The following is a 16,059-nucleotide window of genomic DNA, read 5'->3' on the forward strand; positions in this document are numbered from 1 at the left end:
TGGATTGCTATTGCTACTGACTACGCAACGCGGTATGCCGTTACACGCGCTCTCCCCACCAGCTGCGCTACTGATGTAGCCGATTTCCTTCTTCATGACATCATTCTGCGTCATGGCGCTCCTCGTCAGTCGATCACCGACCGCGGCCGCTGTTTTTATCTCAAGTAGTCGACGAGCTCCAGCATCCTGTTCTACCCACCACAAGTTCACTACAGCGTACCACCCACAAACCACCGGCCTCACGGAACGCCTCAACCGTACCCTGACGAATATGTTAGCGATGTACGTATCCAAGGATCACAAAGATTGGTACATCTACTTACCTTTCGTTACCTTCGCATACAACAGTTCACGTCATGATACGGCTGGATTTTCACCTTTTTATCTACTGTTTCGTTATGACCCGCCTTTGCCCATGGACAGCATGCTCTCAAGACGCCCCCTCATTGACTGCTTATGCTCGTGATGCCCTGGCCCGAGCTGAGATCGCCCACCAAGTCGCCCGGGATCGTTTATGTGCCTCGCAGCTTAACCAAAACAGTGCTTACGATCGCCGGCACCGCGACGTACAGTACTCCCCGGGGTCGCTCGTCTTGCTGTGGTTACCATCACGTCGTGTTGGTCTCTGCGAAAAACTGATGTCCCGTTACGTTGGCCCCTACCGCGTCATACGCAAGGTCACCAGCGTGACCTATGAGATAGCTCCACTCCATACCACGTCAGTACCAGCTTTAGTCCCGACCGATATAGTGCACATCTCACGGCTTAAACCATACTACTCACGCCACGAGAATTGATCGCACCGGGACGGTGCTTCTGCCGCCGGCGGGTAATGTCACGGGCTAAGTAGATGCCTGAGGATGACGACGACGAAGTGCTGAGGGGAACGTGCTCGGACTGCAGCAGCGTTGTACGCATTTGCTCGCCAGTATGTTCATTGTGTATACTTTATTCCCCATAACAATATATTTAATGTGCTTCGATAAGCCCAAGAGGAAGCACTTAGAAAAGTTAGTACCAACTATCGGCTGAGTGGTTTACCTCATCTGGGCTTCTACTGTTTGCAACAGGAGGCGTATACACGTGAGTGCATAATGTTTACACTGAACTTTTATCATTTATTGTGGTGCTGACGAGTTCAAACAAGGAAACAGTACGTTATGTTGGGCTAGTTGGTACATATTAAATTGAAATACGTGGCGCAAGGTTGCCAATGAGAAGAACGAGATGAGACAGAAAGAGCGGCAACTCGCAACTAAGTTTATTTTCATGAAGCATTCACAATATATAGGCTCTTGGAGGACATGCGCAGAACATTTCATTCACCACTGTGCAGGCATGAACATTTTTGATGATGTAATAAACGATTATTGCAATCATGATATCTGGGAACCAGCAACAAACAGATATGCCTGATGTAAAGACTTCGAAAAAAACTAAACACACCCAAGCCTGCGCAAAAAATGAGTGGAAAAAACAGCAGAAAAAGAACTGACAGACACTTCGTAGCAACCATCTAAAGTACATCTAGATACAACAGTTGGAATTCACTATTATGCAGCAAAACTGAAGACACGCTGACGCACTAGTCGCCTTTCTTTCTTATGTGAAAGGCTTCGAGTAACTCCCGCGCCAGCGCATCCCGGCTTCTTCCAAGTAGTCAGTCACGTGTGATCGAACTGTGACGTGCAGCCACACGAAGCACAGTGGAAGATCAAATGAGACCCTGTTCTATTCCTAATTTATAAAGAATGTTCCCTTAAACATTAATTTGTACAGCGCCTTGTCTGGCCTATATAGACCTTGCCACAGCTCAGGGGAATTTCATAAACAGTGCCTACGGTACAACGCAAGAACAGCTTTGCATGCTTCTTATCGCACACCGCCTTGGCACCTCTTAAAAAAATGCGGGCACAGAGCCATGAGAGCGTATTTGGAGCAGAGAAAACTACCGGCACATGGTGCCGATTTGCAACCTTTTTCAGGTTGTGGAGAATTTTGTGCATGTACGGTACAATATGCAGTCTTTTCCTCTGTCCTTGCAATGGCTCTCGCCTCCTGCGTTCCCCTTTCAGCCTCTGAAGCAATGTTTTAGACACACTGACTAAGACCGAATAAGGAAACTCGGCTGCAGTGAGCCGTGATAACTGACAGGAAAAACTATCACACACTGTGTGCTGGCATGACTTGGACAGCGCAGAACGAAAACACATAGCAGTTATAGATCTCTTCACCACTTTCGATTGTACAGAATCATATGAAAGAAGTTCTTTTCTCGTTCTATGGCTAAACTTCCAACAGACATGACTCTCGCACAGAGTCAGGTTAATATCTAAAAACTGCAAGCTTTCGTCAATGGGCAGTTCATGGGTAAAAAGCAAGCCTTTTCCATGTTGTTGGAACAGGTTCAAAACCAACTCTACCTCGCTAGAGTGCGTTACAGGGTTAGTAGAAGTTGACACCACGAGCAAATCGTCCGCAAATCTAAAAATTCTTGGGACTTTTCCTGGATCAACGGCATTTGCTAAAGCACGATCAATAGACGCCAAAAAAATGCTACAAAGAACAGGTGAAACACAGGAGCCAATACAAATGCGCTTTTTTTGAATAAACAAACCATTATTAAAAGAGACGAAGGTGCTACGAAGGTAAAATTTTAAAAGCGACATGAAGTTGGTAACGGATATGCCAGAACTATTGATAAATGTTATGTTGTGCCCCTATGTTTCTCGATACTGTTCCTTATACAGGATAAAAGTTCATTATGAAGCACTGAATAAAAAAGATCCTCAACGTCAATCCAAAAAAGATAACTGATGTCACTTCTGCTTTTCAAGAAATCTATGACGTCACAGGAGCTTTTTGTTGCGAAAGCATCTGCAAACGCTAACTTGAAAGTAAACATTCGACAGAAGTCTGTCTGGTTGGGTATGAAACTGGGAGATGATTAGCACTGACAGTTGGGCAAGTTGGTGTTGGTTCATAGTGATGAACAGTGCAAAAAAACACAGGGGACAGAAACGAAAAAAACCACAAACTGGCAGCCGTGTTTGTGTGGTTCTCTTCATTTATGTCCCATGTGTTTTTTGCGTTGTTCATAACTATGGACAGAGAAAACGGCATAGCATAGTGACCCTCTAAGAAAAAGCTCAAGCCACATTTATATGTGCTTGTTATGGAACTTAACTGTCAGTCCGGCTATGCAATGAGCATTATAGTCTCCATACAACCTCATCCAGATATCCAGTTTTATGCAAGGAATTTTCTAAAAATTACTTCGCAAAAAACTGTGGGCTTGGAAAAGACAAAGTTCTTTTTTCCGATGTTTTAAATGCACTGCTTTTAACACCTGGCTTTTTTTCCCCTCGGGGAATATACGATAATTTTACTCTTTTTCTTTCGCGTGCTGCTGTCCTGAAACGTGCAGCAGCGAGGCATCGCCACGAAGCATAAAGCTAGGAATTCAACTCTGAAGCACAGTCGGAGTGAGAAGCCTGGAGGGTTCATGGCGGGTGCGGTGAATGAAAGGCAAGAAAGTTTGTTTGCGCACACTTCACGTGACATCACGATCATCTGACTAGCTGGTAGCGCGCATCCCAGTCATTCAGCATGGCAGATGGGTCGGCTCTGCGAAAGAGGAGGTGAAAAAAAGAGGGAAGTCGACGGCATGGTGAGAGTGAGGCAGCATAGATCAAGGAGTGTCACTACTTTCCAAAATATAGAGGCTTTAAGTAAGGGGAAGGGGGCACTTATGGTTGCTGCGTGTTTACCGCAATGATCAGCGTGAGGCTTTTGTCCCCACAGCAGGCGGGAGCTTTTACGTGCTCTTGATTTTCACACAATAAATGAGTGAGCAATAAGGGGCCAATAAATGTCGAGCATAAGATAGGAAACAGTTTCTGGCTAAGAAACAAATGCATGATCGCATGTACGACAGCGACAGTATTGTCATGAGTAAGAGAGCACAAAAAATGTGCTGGGCCCTGGAATTTGGTGCATGTGCGCGAGATCTCGATGGTGCGCAGACGCGCCACATTTCCTTACAAAATTGGTCGGAAAAAGGCTCCTCGCATGCGACCTGAGTCGTAATAGGAGATCCAGGAGGATGAGCTGTCAGTGTGCTGTGGGGCTTCGAGCTGGGAAGACGTGGGAAATCAGCGTCGCAACAGCGATGGGCGCAGCATAGCCACCCTGTTCTGAAAGATGTCAGCAGGAGAGGCCCGAGAAGTGGTCGGTTGGAGGTGCTCCCGAGTGAGGCTGTCCAGACTTGCCGCACCCTTGCTGAGCGGTTCTTGGTGGACTTGTAGCGATCCCACTTCACGCTAGGACGGTAGCAGACTACACCAGTCAGTAGAGTAAGCCCGTCGGCAAGGGAGTTCATGACTGCGATGAAGAGCGGGACACTGGCAATTAAACTTTATTAGAACAAGCTGCTCATGACGCTGAATGAGCTGCTCAGACGAGCAGATCGTTCAGAGTCATAACTTCTAAGACGGTACCACTTCGTCGTAGTTCCGAGGGTGGCATCTAAGAATACAGTAGACTCTCGATAATTGAAACTCTGATAATTGAAACTTTTGGTTAGTTCAAACAAAATTCAATTTTTTGGTTGGCCTTCTATTTTTTTAATGTATTTAAAAGCCTCTTAATTCAAACTCCATCATTCAGTTAATTCATACCTTTAGCAATTTCATACCAGAAAGTGTCCTAATTGTTCAGCGAACTGTGAGCGCGGGAGGAACACGCACGCACGAAGCAAAGAGGAGGCGCACAGCATGGGCGCTCACTAACAACTGGTTTATTCTCACTTTACTAGAACATATAAGTACACAAGGGTGCGCATGTCAACAAGAGTAAGAGAATAGCGTGAGCAGCATGCGTGGCATTCATTCAAAGCTCTTGTCTAAGCATTATCTATATACTTAAACTCACAGTCAAGTAGTGGCAATGACGGATGGCTGATACATTAATCCTTATTTCTGGAAATGGGATAAGCTTCAGAAATTTACAATCAATGTATCAAGATCTGCATGGCTTTTTTTGGGAGTGAATTCGAAGTGTCAGATTTTTTGCCATTTTGTGTAGTATTAAAATAGATTTGCCGTGTTACTGCCGACTCGTGTCTCTCTCCCAACTCCATCTGGTACAAGCGCTGGTGAGATAAAATTGTGACATCAATTGCAATTGGTGAGTCTATCCCAAGATTTTTTTCATTTTTTTTGGCCCAGTCACTTCATCGTCGAGGGTCACAAGGATGGATTGAGAGAAAATACTGAGTCATTCGTGAGTGAAAGCTCAATTAGGAGCAATACTTACAGTTATTGAAGAGGAGAAAGATTGGTTGAAATGGGAGTTTGAGGAAGGAGGTGTCTAACTAGAGGAAAGACGAGCCGAACAGGCGGCAAAACTAGAAGCTTATGCTCGAGAGAAGCAACTCCGATGGGCACAAGCCAAAGGGTGCATTAGATGGCATGAGAGAAAACGCTCATAGGTTTAACAGAAGTAGAGTACCTGATTTAAAGAGTCCCAATTCAGTAGAGCTGGAGGACATTGAACATGCATGTTGTGCAAATAAGACGAGGTTTGTAAAAAATGAATTGAAAAGTATGAGCTCAGACACGATAGATAGTGGTAACAAGGCATCAGTTAAGAAAGTGTATGCCACTGTTGGTGAAAAGGGCATGGAGAGAGAGAAAGCGATGCCTATACTACAAAGAGGTAGGGCATAGTGCTTCATTAACAAGCCCGCACAGTGAAAGAAGCACATCAACATTGCGAGAAAAAGGAACTGAATGGAGTATGACAAAAAGATTGTCTAAGACGCTCGGGGTAAAACGTGAAAAAGTGAAGAAAACGTCGACAGCTGCAAAGGAAATGGCACGTCAGGGTAATTATCATCACGTGAGAAAGGTTGGTAAAATTGTGAGTAGTAAGGTGCAATACCAAAAGGAAAGAATGTTGTGAAAGTGCATAAAGTAGGTTTTAGAGATTTGGAAGCAGTGAGGGGGATGAACGATAAGACGCGACCTGGTAAAGTTGGTTTGGAGAGCTTTCGAGTAAACAGAAACAGTGTGATCAGCTTTAGCGAGCGCTCGAGATGGTGGGTAGTGATTAAGCTCAGGAAAAAGCTAAAAAAGACTCGGAATGTAAATAAACACAGATTTAAGCATGCTGTAACCAACCAGAACCAGATCCTCTGAAAGAATATGAGTTCTATACAGGGGAAAATGTTCTGAGTAAACTGATTGATGGCTTTATACAATTTCATATCTGAAGAACCCTACTCTGCATAAACTACACACAGCACTCAATATTTTATAAATCCATGCAGAGTAGGGTTCTTCAGATATGAAATTGTACAGATTTATGAAATATTGAGTGCTGTGTGTAGTTTATGCAGAGTAGGGTTCTTCAGATATGAAATTGTACAGATTTATAAAATATTGAGTGCTGTGTGTAGCTATTCTTGATGTAGCTGTATAATGTTAGAGGAGCAATTTGCAGACATGTGAATGGTCGGGTATAGTGTTTGATGCGTGTTGGTGAAAGTGTGTGATAGTGTAGTTCTGTGCCAAGTGAATATCGGTGAAAACGTGCAGCGATGGAAGGTGACGCGCCAGCTCGCGTACGTTTCGCCACAAATCACGACACCAACAGAACAACGAAAGGTCGAAATCACAAGAAGGAAGAATAAGAACAGTTGTAGGAGAAAAAAATCTACTAAAAGAGGGGGTCAATATCATTAGTAAAAGGACATGAGGCACTTGCTGGGTGCTGGAAGGCGGCGCAAGTATGCGAGACCTCGATGGTGCGGAGACGCACCACGTTCACTTAACAGATTGGTCGAAAAAGGCTCATGGCATGCGACTCGAGCTGTCATGGAAAATCACGGCGGATGAGCTGGCACTGTGCTGTGGGTCTCCAAGCTGTGAAGACGTGAAAAACCAGTGTTGCTACAGCGACAGGAGAAGCATAGTGGCCCGGTTCTGAAGGATGTCGGCAGGAGAGGCCCGGGAAGTGGGCGGCGGCCTTGGAGGTCCTCTCGAGTGAGGCTGCCTGGTCTAGCTGCTCCCTCTAACAGCAGTTACTGGTGAACTTGCAGCTATCACACTTCACGCTAGAGTGGTTGGTAGCAGCCCACACCAGACCAGTAGACTCGTCAGCAAGGGAGTTTATGACGAGCTAAGCCTAGATTAGTGAGGCTGAAGACTGCGACGAAGACGGAGACACCGGTGATGAAGAAGAGCAGCTCTTTCAGCGACGTCTTCCAGGACGACCTTGAAGACGGTACCACTTCGTCGTAGTTCCGAGGGTGGCATCTTAACAGTAAGAATGTTCTACTATTGCGAGAGCATATTAGAGTAGCCACTAAGACGCCATTTTGACTAGAGACAGATTAGGGCTAAAGATTGAACTTGTCTTGGATTGAAGTTACTTGCGATTTCGTTGTTCAGCCGATTATTGTATGCATGGCTATTTTGGGAGTGAATTCTGAGTTTCAGTTTTTTGCCATTTTTTGTAGTACAGTTAAACCTGCATATAACAAAATAAATTTCCGTAAAAATGTGTTATAAAGAGGATTTCGTTATATTGCCACAGAGATTGCTCCTACTAATTATTTTACTAAGAGGACCAACGAGGCGCTATGTAGGCGTCTACAGTGCCTCGCAACCAACGAGGCGCTATGTGGGCGTCTACTGTGCCTCGCGCGTACTCACGCATCTTGGGCAGAGCAGCGCATGCCTCTCGTGCACGAGCACGAGCCAGAAAGACTGACGGAGTAGTTGTTCAGAAAGGGACACGTAGGCGGAACGCTTTTAGCAGACTCTTCTTTGTGACATAGCTACTTTTCTGGGCACAAGTTCGCCCTCAATAAATCATTGTGTGTGTTCCCCCTGTTGTATTATGTGACATTCTGGTAAAGGTGCGGGGTATGATTGGAAGTTCCCTTGGCGCAAGAGAAAGAAGCCCTGACCCCTAGTGATTGGAGCCTGGCGAACTTACTCCATTACCCCAGCGTTTAAGCCGCTGCCTCCGAGGTGAGTCACCTGAATTCGAACCACTCCTCACTGCTCCAGCAACATGGGCAGCGGTAACCGCCAATCTCAGAAAAATGGCCAATCCAGCTTCAACATCTGAACTCATCGTGTCTCCCTCGTGCTTACCTGAACCCTTGCACGGTGATGCACACGAAGATGTGGAAGACTGGCTGGAGCATTTCGAGCGGGTCGCAAGGACCAATGTCTGGGATGAGGCGAGGAAATTGGGCCGCGTGTACTTTGCGTTAGAGGATGGAGCGAGAATATGGTTAGAACCACGAAGGGGTAATAGCGACGTGGGAAGACTTCGGAAGCAGTTGCTTGCTGCGTATGCCAGCACGGATCGCCGGGAAAGGGCAGAAATTGCCCTTCAATCAAGAAACCAACGCGCGAACGAGAGTGTCAGCATGTATATCGAGAACATGTCCCGCCTCTTCAAATGTGCCGATCCGAACATGACCGAAGAAAAGAAAAGTGCGCCATTTGATGCGTGGAGTCAAACAGGACTTATTTGCAGGCCTGGTTCGCAATCCTCCATGTACCGTTGCTGAATTCCGCACAGAAGCCACGACCACGGAAAGAGCACTGCAGCAGCGTGCCCGTCACTACAATCGGGATGTTGGTAGTGAGTCCGTGGGCATCCTTTTGGCAAAGCGAGACAGCAGCAACGAGACGCTGAGGGAGCTGGTGCGTTCCATCGTCAAAGAGGAGCTTTATAACATTCTCCAACCGCAAGTCCTGCCGACAGTTTCATCCCTCACATCCATCATCCGTGATGAAGTTCGGCACATCATTCTTCAGCCGGAACCAAAAGTGCAACCTCTTCGACTTCAACAACCCCTGCAGGAACGTTATGTATCAACGCACGCAGACGCTTTACGCCAACCTGCCGTCCACAATGCCTCGTTCGCGACTCCCGGTGCCCGCCAGTCAGCTTTGACCAGCTCACCTTTTCTTGGAGAGCAGAGACCACGGAAAAGCGATGTGTGGCGCACACCTGACAGGACACCGCTCTGTTTTCACTGCGGAGAAGCTGGACATCTTTACCGACACTGTCCATACCGAAGGGTCAGTTTGCGTAGGTTTTCTGTGTATGATCCATGCCCGCGTAATGGTGAAAGGCCTATAAAAATAGAGGAATACCTTTTAAGGCACGGATCTCCAGCCGCTAGGTTCCAGCACCAGCCAAGGTCACCAGCACCAAATCGTTATCGATGGCCAAGTCCGCGACGTTCAAGTTCACCACCAAATTCACGAAACCATCGGTCAATGAGCCCGTGTCAGGAAAACTAAAGCCAGCGACCTGGGGAGGCAAGGCCGCTAATGTCCGACAGAGCAAAGATCCTCCGTCAAGGGCTCAGCAAAGCAGCGACGAGCAGAAATTGACGACGAATATAAGTAAAGAGAAAATTTCTTCAGACTTGCGTGTTACTATGGATGGGCGGGAATTTAACGTATTGGTTGATACGGGTGCCGATTTTCAGTCGTAAGCTATGCAATCGCAAAAGATTTGAAGAAAGTTTTGACACCTTGCAGTGGACCAAAAATACGCACGGCTGGGGGCCATCTGATAACTCCTCTGGGAAGATGCACTGCCAGGATCGGGACTCAGGGTGCCACTTTTGTCGCTGATTTCCTAGTTCTGCCAGAATGCTCGAGAGACGTAATAATCGGAATGGATTTCCTGCTAGCTAATGGCGCCATAATAAACCTGCAGAATTCTAGTATTTCTTTTTCGACAAAGCTGGCCCCAGACGAGGAGACGGGAAGTTCTGCGTTGCGTGTTATCGACGGCGATGTAACCGTGCCACCGCTATGCAGCGTCCTGGTTGGCGTAAGGAATGACGCATTCGTCGACTCTGAAGGAATAGCGGATGGCAATGCGAAAGAAGGGCATTTGCATAGCTTGAGGTATTATTCGCTTACGTGGTGGGCTTGCCAACGTACTGCTCACCAATTTCGGAAATGAAATTGAGCATGTTGCAAAAGACACTGCCATCGCTTTTCTACACAGCTTTACTTAAGTTACCGACTTATGTGCGTTTGCGTCAGAGCTGCCTACTTCGGAAACTACGCATGACCTTGGAACATCAGTTTCAATCAGCCGAAGTCTATCGCCAGCTGAGAGGAAAATCCTAGAAGACCTGATAGATGAATTCGCAGAATGTTTTTCCACCTCATCAAAAGTACGTCGCACGCAGATCGTGGTGACAAGATTATAACAGAGTAAACAAACAGGCCAGTGTATCAACACCCTTACAGAGTTTCGCCGAAAGAAGGAGCAGTTATAAAGAGTTAGGTGCAGGAGATGTTGCAGGATGATGTCATTCAGCCATCTAGCAGCCCGTGGGCATCGCCGGTTGTTCTCGTGAGAAAGAAAGACAACACGTTGAGATTCTGTGTAGACTACCGGAAACTGAACAGTGTAACCAAGCGGGATGTATACCCCTTACCGCGTATTGATGACGCATTGGATCAGCTACGGCACGCCAGATATTTCTCTTTGTTCGACTTAAAAAGTGGATATTGGCAAATCGAAGTGGATGAAAGAGACCGTGAAAAGACCGCTTTCGTAACCCCGGATGGCTTGTTCGAATTTAAAGCACTACCTTTCGGCCTCTGTTGTGCGCCAGCGACATTCCAGCGCATGGTGGACAATGTCCTCACGGGGCTGAAGTGGCAGTCATGCCTAGTCTACTTGGACGATGTTGTGGTATTTTTTGTGACGTTTGACCAACACGTAGAGAGACTGCGGTCAGTACTTCAGGCTATCCAGTTGGCCAGCTTGACAATCAAACCAGAAAACTGCCAGTTTGGCTCCGGCAAGCTTCGTTTTCTGAGACACGTAATCAGCGCGGAAGGTGTTGGCCCTGATCCTGACAAGACTGCGGCGGTCGCAGGATTCCGTAAGCCCAGAGACAAGAAAGAGGTGCGTCGATTTTTGGGCTTATGCGCTTACTACAGACGATTTGTAGAAAATTTCTCGAAAATCGCCGAACTTCTAAATAAACTCACAAAAGATGAAGAATCATTCGCTTGGGGTACAAAACAAGAAACAGCTTTCAACGTAGTAAACCAACGTTTGCAAAGCCCGCCGATCCTTGCCCACTTCGACAAGACCGCTAACACGGAACTCCATACAGACGCAAGCAATATTGGTATCGGCGCAGTACTCGTACAATGGCAAAATGGAGAAATAAAAGCGATAGCTTACGCCAGCCGCACTTTCTCAAAAACCGAAAAAAACTATTCCGTGACAGAAAAAGAGTGTTTGGCTATCAGCAAGTTCAGACCATACCTCTACGAAAGGCCATTCGGAGCCGTCAGCGACCACCACTCACTCTACTGGCTCGCAAACTTAAAAGACCCGTCGGGACGTCTTGCCAGATGGAGCCTCGGACGGCAAGAATACGACATTACTGTTGTATACCGGTCTGGGCGAAAACACAATAATGCCGATTCATTATCACGCTCGCCACTTGACTCTACTCCTTCAGAAGAAGACGACTCGACACTTCTCTGTGTGATGGACGCCTCAGATATCGGGGAGCATCAACGATGTGACGCAGAACTGCTCCCATTAATTGAACACCTCGAAGGGCGTGGCGGCCAGGTCCCACGTGTATTGAAGAGAACATTATCCTCATTCTGTCTCCGTGAAAATGTGCTATACAAAAAGAACTTCGGGCATAATAAACAGAAGTTCTTACTCGTTGTTCTATTAGCAATGAGGCCCGAAATCCTGGAAGCTTGTCATGATCAACCATCGTCTGGTCTCTTGGGCGTCAGCCGGACATTTGCCAGAATTCATCAGAAGTATTACTGGCCCAAGCTGCTGGCGTCGGTGCAGCAATATGTGAAGACATGTCGCGAATATCAAAGGCGCAAAAGGCCACCACTGAAGGCGGCCGGCCTGCTCCAGCCCATAGAACCCCCTGCTACACCATTTGAACAAGTTGGAACGGATCTTCTTGGGCCCTTTCTAATGTCATCATTGGGCAAGAGGTGGATCGTAACCGCTACCGACTACTTAACGTGGTATGCTGAAACCGGCTGCCTTGAGCGAGGAACGGCAGCTGAAGTAGCCAAGTTTTTTGTGCAAAGCATAGTTCTTCGACATGGCGCCCCAAAGGTAGTAATCACCGACTGAGGAGCAGCCTTCACGTCAGAGTTGATGCAGTGTTTGATGATAATGACGAACACCAGTCATAGGAAAAGCACTGCGTACCATCTCCAAACTAATGGGTTAACGGAACGTCTAAATCGCACGATCGCTGACATGCTGTCGATGTACATGGACTTGGAGCATAAAACGTGGGATGAAATCCTGCCTTACGCAACGTTCACCTATAATACGGCCCTCCAAGAGACCACCCGCGTCACCCCATTTCAGCTTGTCTATGGTCGCATAGTCAATTCAACTCTCAACGCCATGCTCCCAGTCGACATTGACCACTACGAGCCATCTGACATTGACGAATTTCTGCAGAAAGCCGAAGAAGCACGCCAGTGCAAGGCACCGAATACGTCAACAACAGTTCAAGGATGCGGACTACTACAACCTGCGCCGCAGGGGAGTCAAGTACCAGCCAGGTAATCAAGTTTGGATCTGGACACGAATACGACGCCGCGGCCTGTCAGAAAAGCTCCTTCGACGGTACTTTGGTCTATATAAGGTCCTTCGCACGAAAATTAAGCAAAAGGGGGACTAAAAGCAGAGCTAACTCAAAACACTTGCAGTCGAACACTGCTACAACAAACGCTGCTTCAACAAAATTTCCGCTACAACAGAAAAATCACGATTCTCTGGCAGCAGTCCGTAGGAGTCAATGCATAAATATTGTCGCCATAATTTACACTTTTTCTTCCATCGTCCCGCTTCAACGAAATTTCACGATGTAATTCCAGGCTCAGACACCTATTTTTTATGCAGTAAACCCAATATTCAACATTTCGATGCATTTTCAGAGCCTGAAAATGTGTCAACGAAGTCTAAAACACGCGTTGGCACCACCAGAAACCGCTGCTATACCGCCGTAGTTCAGCAAGCATAGACGCCGCCTCGATAGTGATGGAAATGAGACCGCCCTGCTTTTGCCACTGGCTTGCTTTGAGCCGCAGACTATCCGAAGCTGAAGCTCAGAGGCTCAGTTCATGGTTTCTGTCATGTAGCTGCTGGGTGCAACTGCGGAACGATGCCTTTTCCGATTCCGATGCTCATCATTATGTTCGTGCTTGGCCAGTGTGGTAACTAATCAAAGCGGCTGTTCATCCGCACTACCAACAAAATCGACTAATCGCAAGTGATGGATGATAAGAATAGCATAGAATAATGCAAAAGCCGCCGCTCCGTGATATTCTGCCTCTATCTTGGCGTTGTTGGATACTTTTGACGGCAGATAGCTACTGGTGTTAACGTGTTAATGCAACTGTTTGGTTTGTTCACGAAGGCGGTTTTAGGCGTTGTTTCAGCGTGCTTTTCACCATGGCGTCGCTATGCATGGGTGACAATCACGTCACGACATTGCTGGGAAAGAATAGGAAGCAGCAAACATTTTTTGAATTTCGAGAATAAATGGTTCTTTGTTTCACTAGTTCAGATCAGCTATATTTTTGACGACTTCACTACAACGAAATTTTCTGCACCCCCGTCAGTTTCGTTGTCGCGGGGTTCGACTGTATTTTGCAGTAAAAAAAAACTGCAATATTATTGTGGTAATTATATGAACACGATCGGAGGGTTTTTGCTGTGGCCACCATATTCGGTAACAAGTCCAAATTGATAACATGCCCGCGCATGGTAACTTTCATGTGCGGGTAAAAGTAAAAGCGCGCGAGCGCTGCTGAAGCAGAAATCAAATGAGTTGGCCCATTCCTATCGCCTAGAAAGTGCATAAGATACCATCTCCAGCGTATTAGAACTGCTGTCGAATGCTGAAACTGAAAGTAAACCACCCGTCTTGAACGACCATGAAATAACGTGGGAGGGGGAGAGGAGGGGGAATCGATTGAGTAGCATTAATGAAGTTGGATTTTAAGGGCGGTCTCGATCGCTGGCACACTTGCTATCTCGGGGAGTATCAGTGCGGCTTTAATGCGAAGTCACTGTGTGAAAAGAGCACTTCTCCCTGGAGAGGCTGTATTTGCTCACACCAGCAGTTTGTAGGAATTCCGCGATATCCGATCCAAAAGAGTTGGCTGCAGCCTTACGCCATATACCATTACAATTTTTTGCTGTCACGTTCATTGCATTGCATTCAACGCGCCGTTGTGTTGCCAGAACTAATGAGCTAATATACTGCGAACTCGCTACCACACTCCGAACTACCAGACTGCGAACTCGCGGGCAAGACAGAAGTGCGTGATGAGTCGACCTCCGAAGATACGTCGTCAACGTGATCTCAGATAGTTTCCATCAGCGCCTAATCTGACATCCGCTCGGCTGTAACGACACGACTGTCCGAAATTAAGGAAACAAAAGTCACTGCTTCGCCGCAAGGGCCAAGCAATGAATGCGATAGCAACAACTTGGAATGTAACGCTCAGAACGGCAAGCAGATCAAAATGTGCAGCGCGCTGCTCACCCACAAAATGACGGATGGAAACAACATACGCAGGACGAGAGAGAACTAACGATGCTTAGCGCTCGACATTTAACGCGCTGTTTAAACAAAAGGAGGCACGAAACCTAATTGCAGGTACAGGTATGAGTGTAAATTAACAAGTTCCCCAGCTGTTACTTCGCCGTGTTTGAAAAGCGCACTCTTCGCAAACGGTGCCTGTACAGCGAGGGAAGTGATCTTTGCGCGCCCGAAAACGAAATACAATCGTTCTGGTCAAAGTCGAAGACGCGCGATTCTCTCTACCGAAGGATAAGAGCACGCGCACAAGCCATCTACCACCCCCCCCCCCCCCCCATTCACGGGTCAAAGTACGTGTGGGAGATAAGTCGGCGCATTTCATTTCATTTCATTTATTTATACTGTTAGCCCAGAAGTGGGCTGTTACAGGGTGGAGGTACAAACAATTATTTGCGAAAAAGTAGTACCGTACAGGTCTCGAGATAATTTCTCGGTATTATTGTGAGCAGCAACTCGAAGTTATACATAACAAGAAATGGAACACACATGCAATGCAATACATACGCGCAGAACAGCACATGACGCATTTGAGGCGGCACTTTTGCACCGCGCTGAAGATTTGAAAGACAACTACTACAGTCTCATGCAACCAACAAAAAGTACACACGCACACCACTGTTATTCAGAAAATAAACGTTTTAGATTCTGTTCAAATGATGTAAGCGAGGAACAACCAATTATAGACTCTGGCAGCATATTCCAATCTTTAATAGCACGTGGAAAGTAACTAAACTTAAAGCAATCGTTACATGGGACTAGGGGTGGTATGTACATATTATGGCGATGTCTGGAGTGTTCTTGTGTGTTGACCTGGAAGCAATCTGTATAGTTTAGTTTAAAATGATTATGAAGTAACTGGAAGAGGAATTTCAGACGCTCAATCCTCGTCCTAAGTTCAAGACTATCCAGTCCAGCTTTTTTACAAAGTTCAGTAGGTGAATGATGTCGGCGATATTTATTAAAAATAAATCTCGCACCAAGTCGCTGTATTTTTGCTATTTTATTGCAGTTTGTCTTTGTGTAAGGGTCCCAGACAATTTTAGAATATTCGATAATAGGTCTGACAAGGGTTTTGTAAGCAAGACACTTTATATCAGATGGGGTGGTATAAAGGTTACGTCTAAGGCTATACAGTGCCTTGGTAGCCCTGGAGCATACATTATCAATATGAGTGTTCCACCGGAGGTCGGGCGTGAACCATAACCCAAGATATTTATAGTTTTGTACACGCTTAAGGAAAGCATTGCCAATCTGGTAGTTGTAATCTAGAGGTGCTTTCTTTCTAGTTATAGTCATAAAGACTGTTTTTTCTGTGTTCAAACTCATTTGCCATTCTTCGCACCAATCCTTTATTCTTTGAAGATTGTTGTTTAGATTAA

General features: G+C 46.4%; 1 protein-coding gene and 1 long non-coding RNA gene across 2 annotated transcripts in view; one reads left to right on the forward strand and one right to left on the reverse strand.

Moving 5' to 3' along the window:
• LOC119165910 (golgin subfamily A member 1) overlaps positions 1 to 16,059 on the forward strand; it is a 687,968-nt gene that overhangs the window by 247,827 nt on the left and 424,082 nt on the right. The window lies entirely within an intron of this gene.
• LOC142786828 (uncharacterized) overlaps positions 1,240 to 16,059 on the reverse strand; it is a 48,802-nt gene continuing 33,982 nt past the window's right edge. Inside the window, exon 2 of the long non-coding RNA XR_012889171.1 lies at positions 1,240 to 4,383. This is a non-coding gene — a long non-coding RNA (uncharacterized LOC142786828). The remainder of the gene's footprint in view (positions 4,384 to 16,059) is intronic.

Source organism: Rhipicephalus microplus, unplaced genomic scaffold (assembly GCF_043290135.1).
Source record: "Rhipicephalus microplus isolate Deutch F79 unplaced genomic scaffold, USDA_Rmic scaffold_34, whole genome shotgun sequence".
NCBI classification, from domain to species: Eukaryota; Metazoa; Arthropoda; class Arachnida; order Ixodida; family Ixodidae; genus Rhipicephalus; species Rhipicephalus microplus.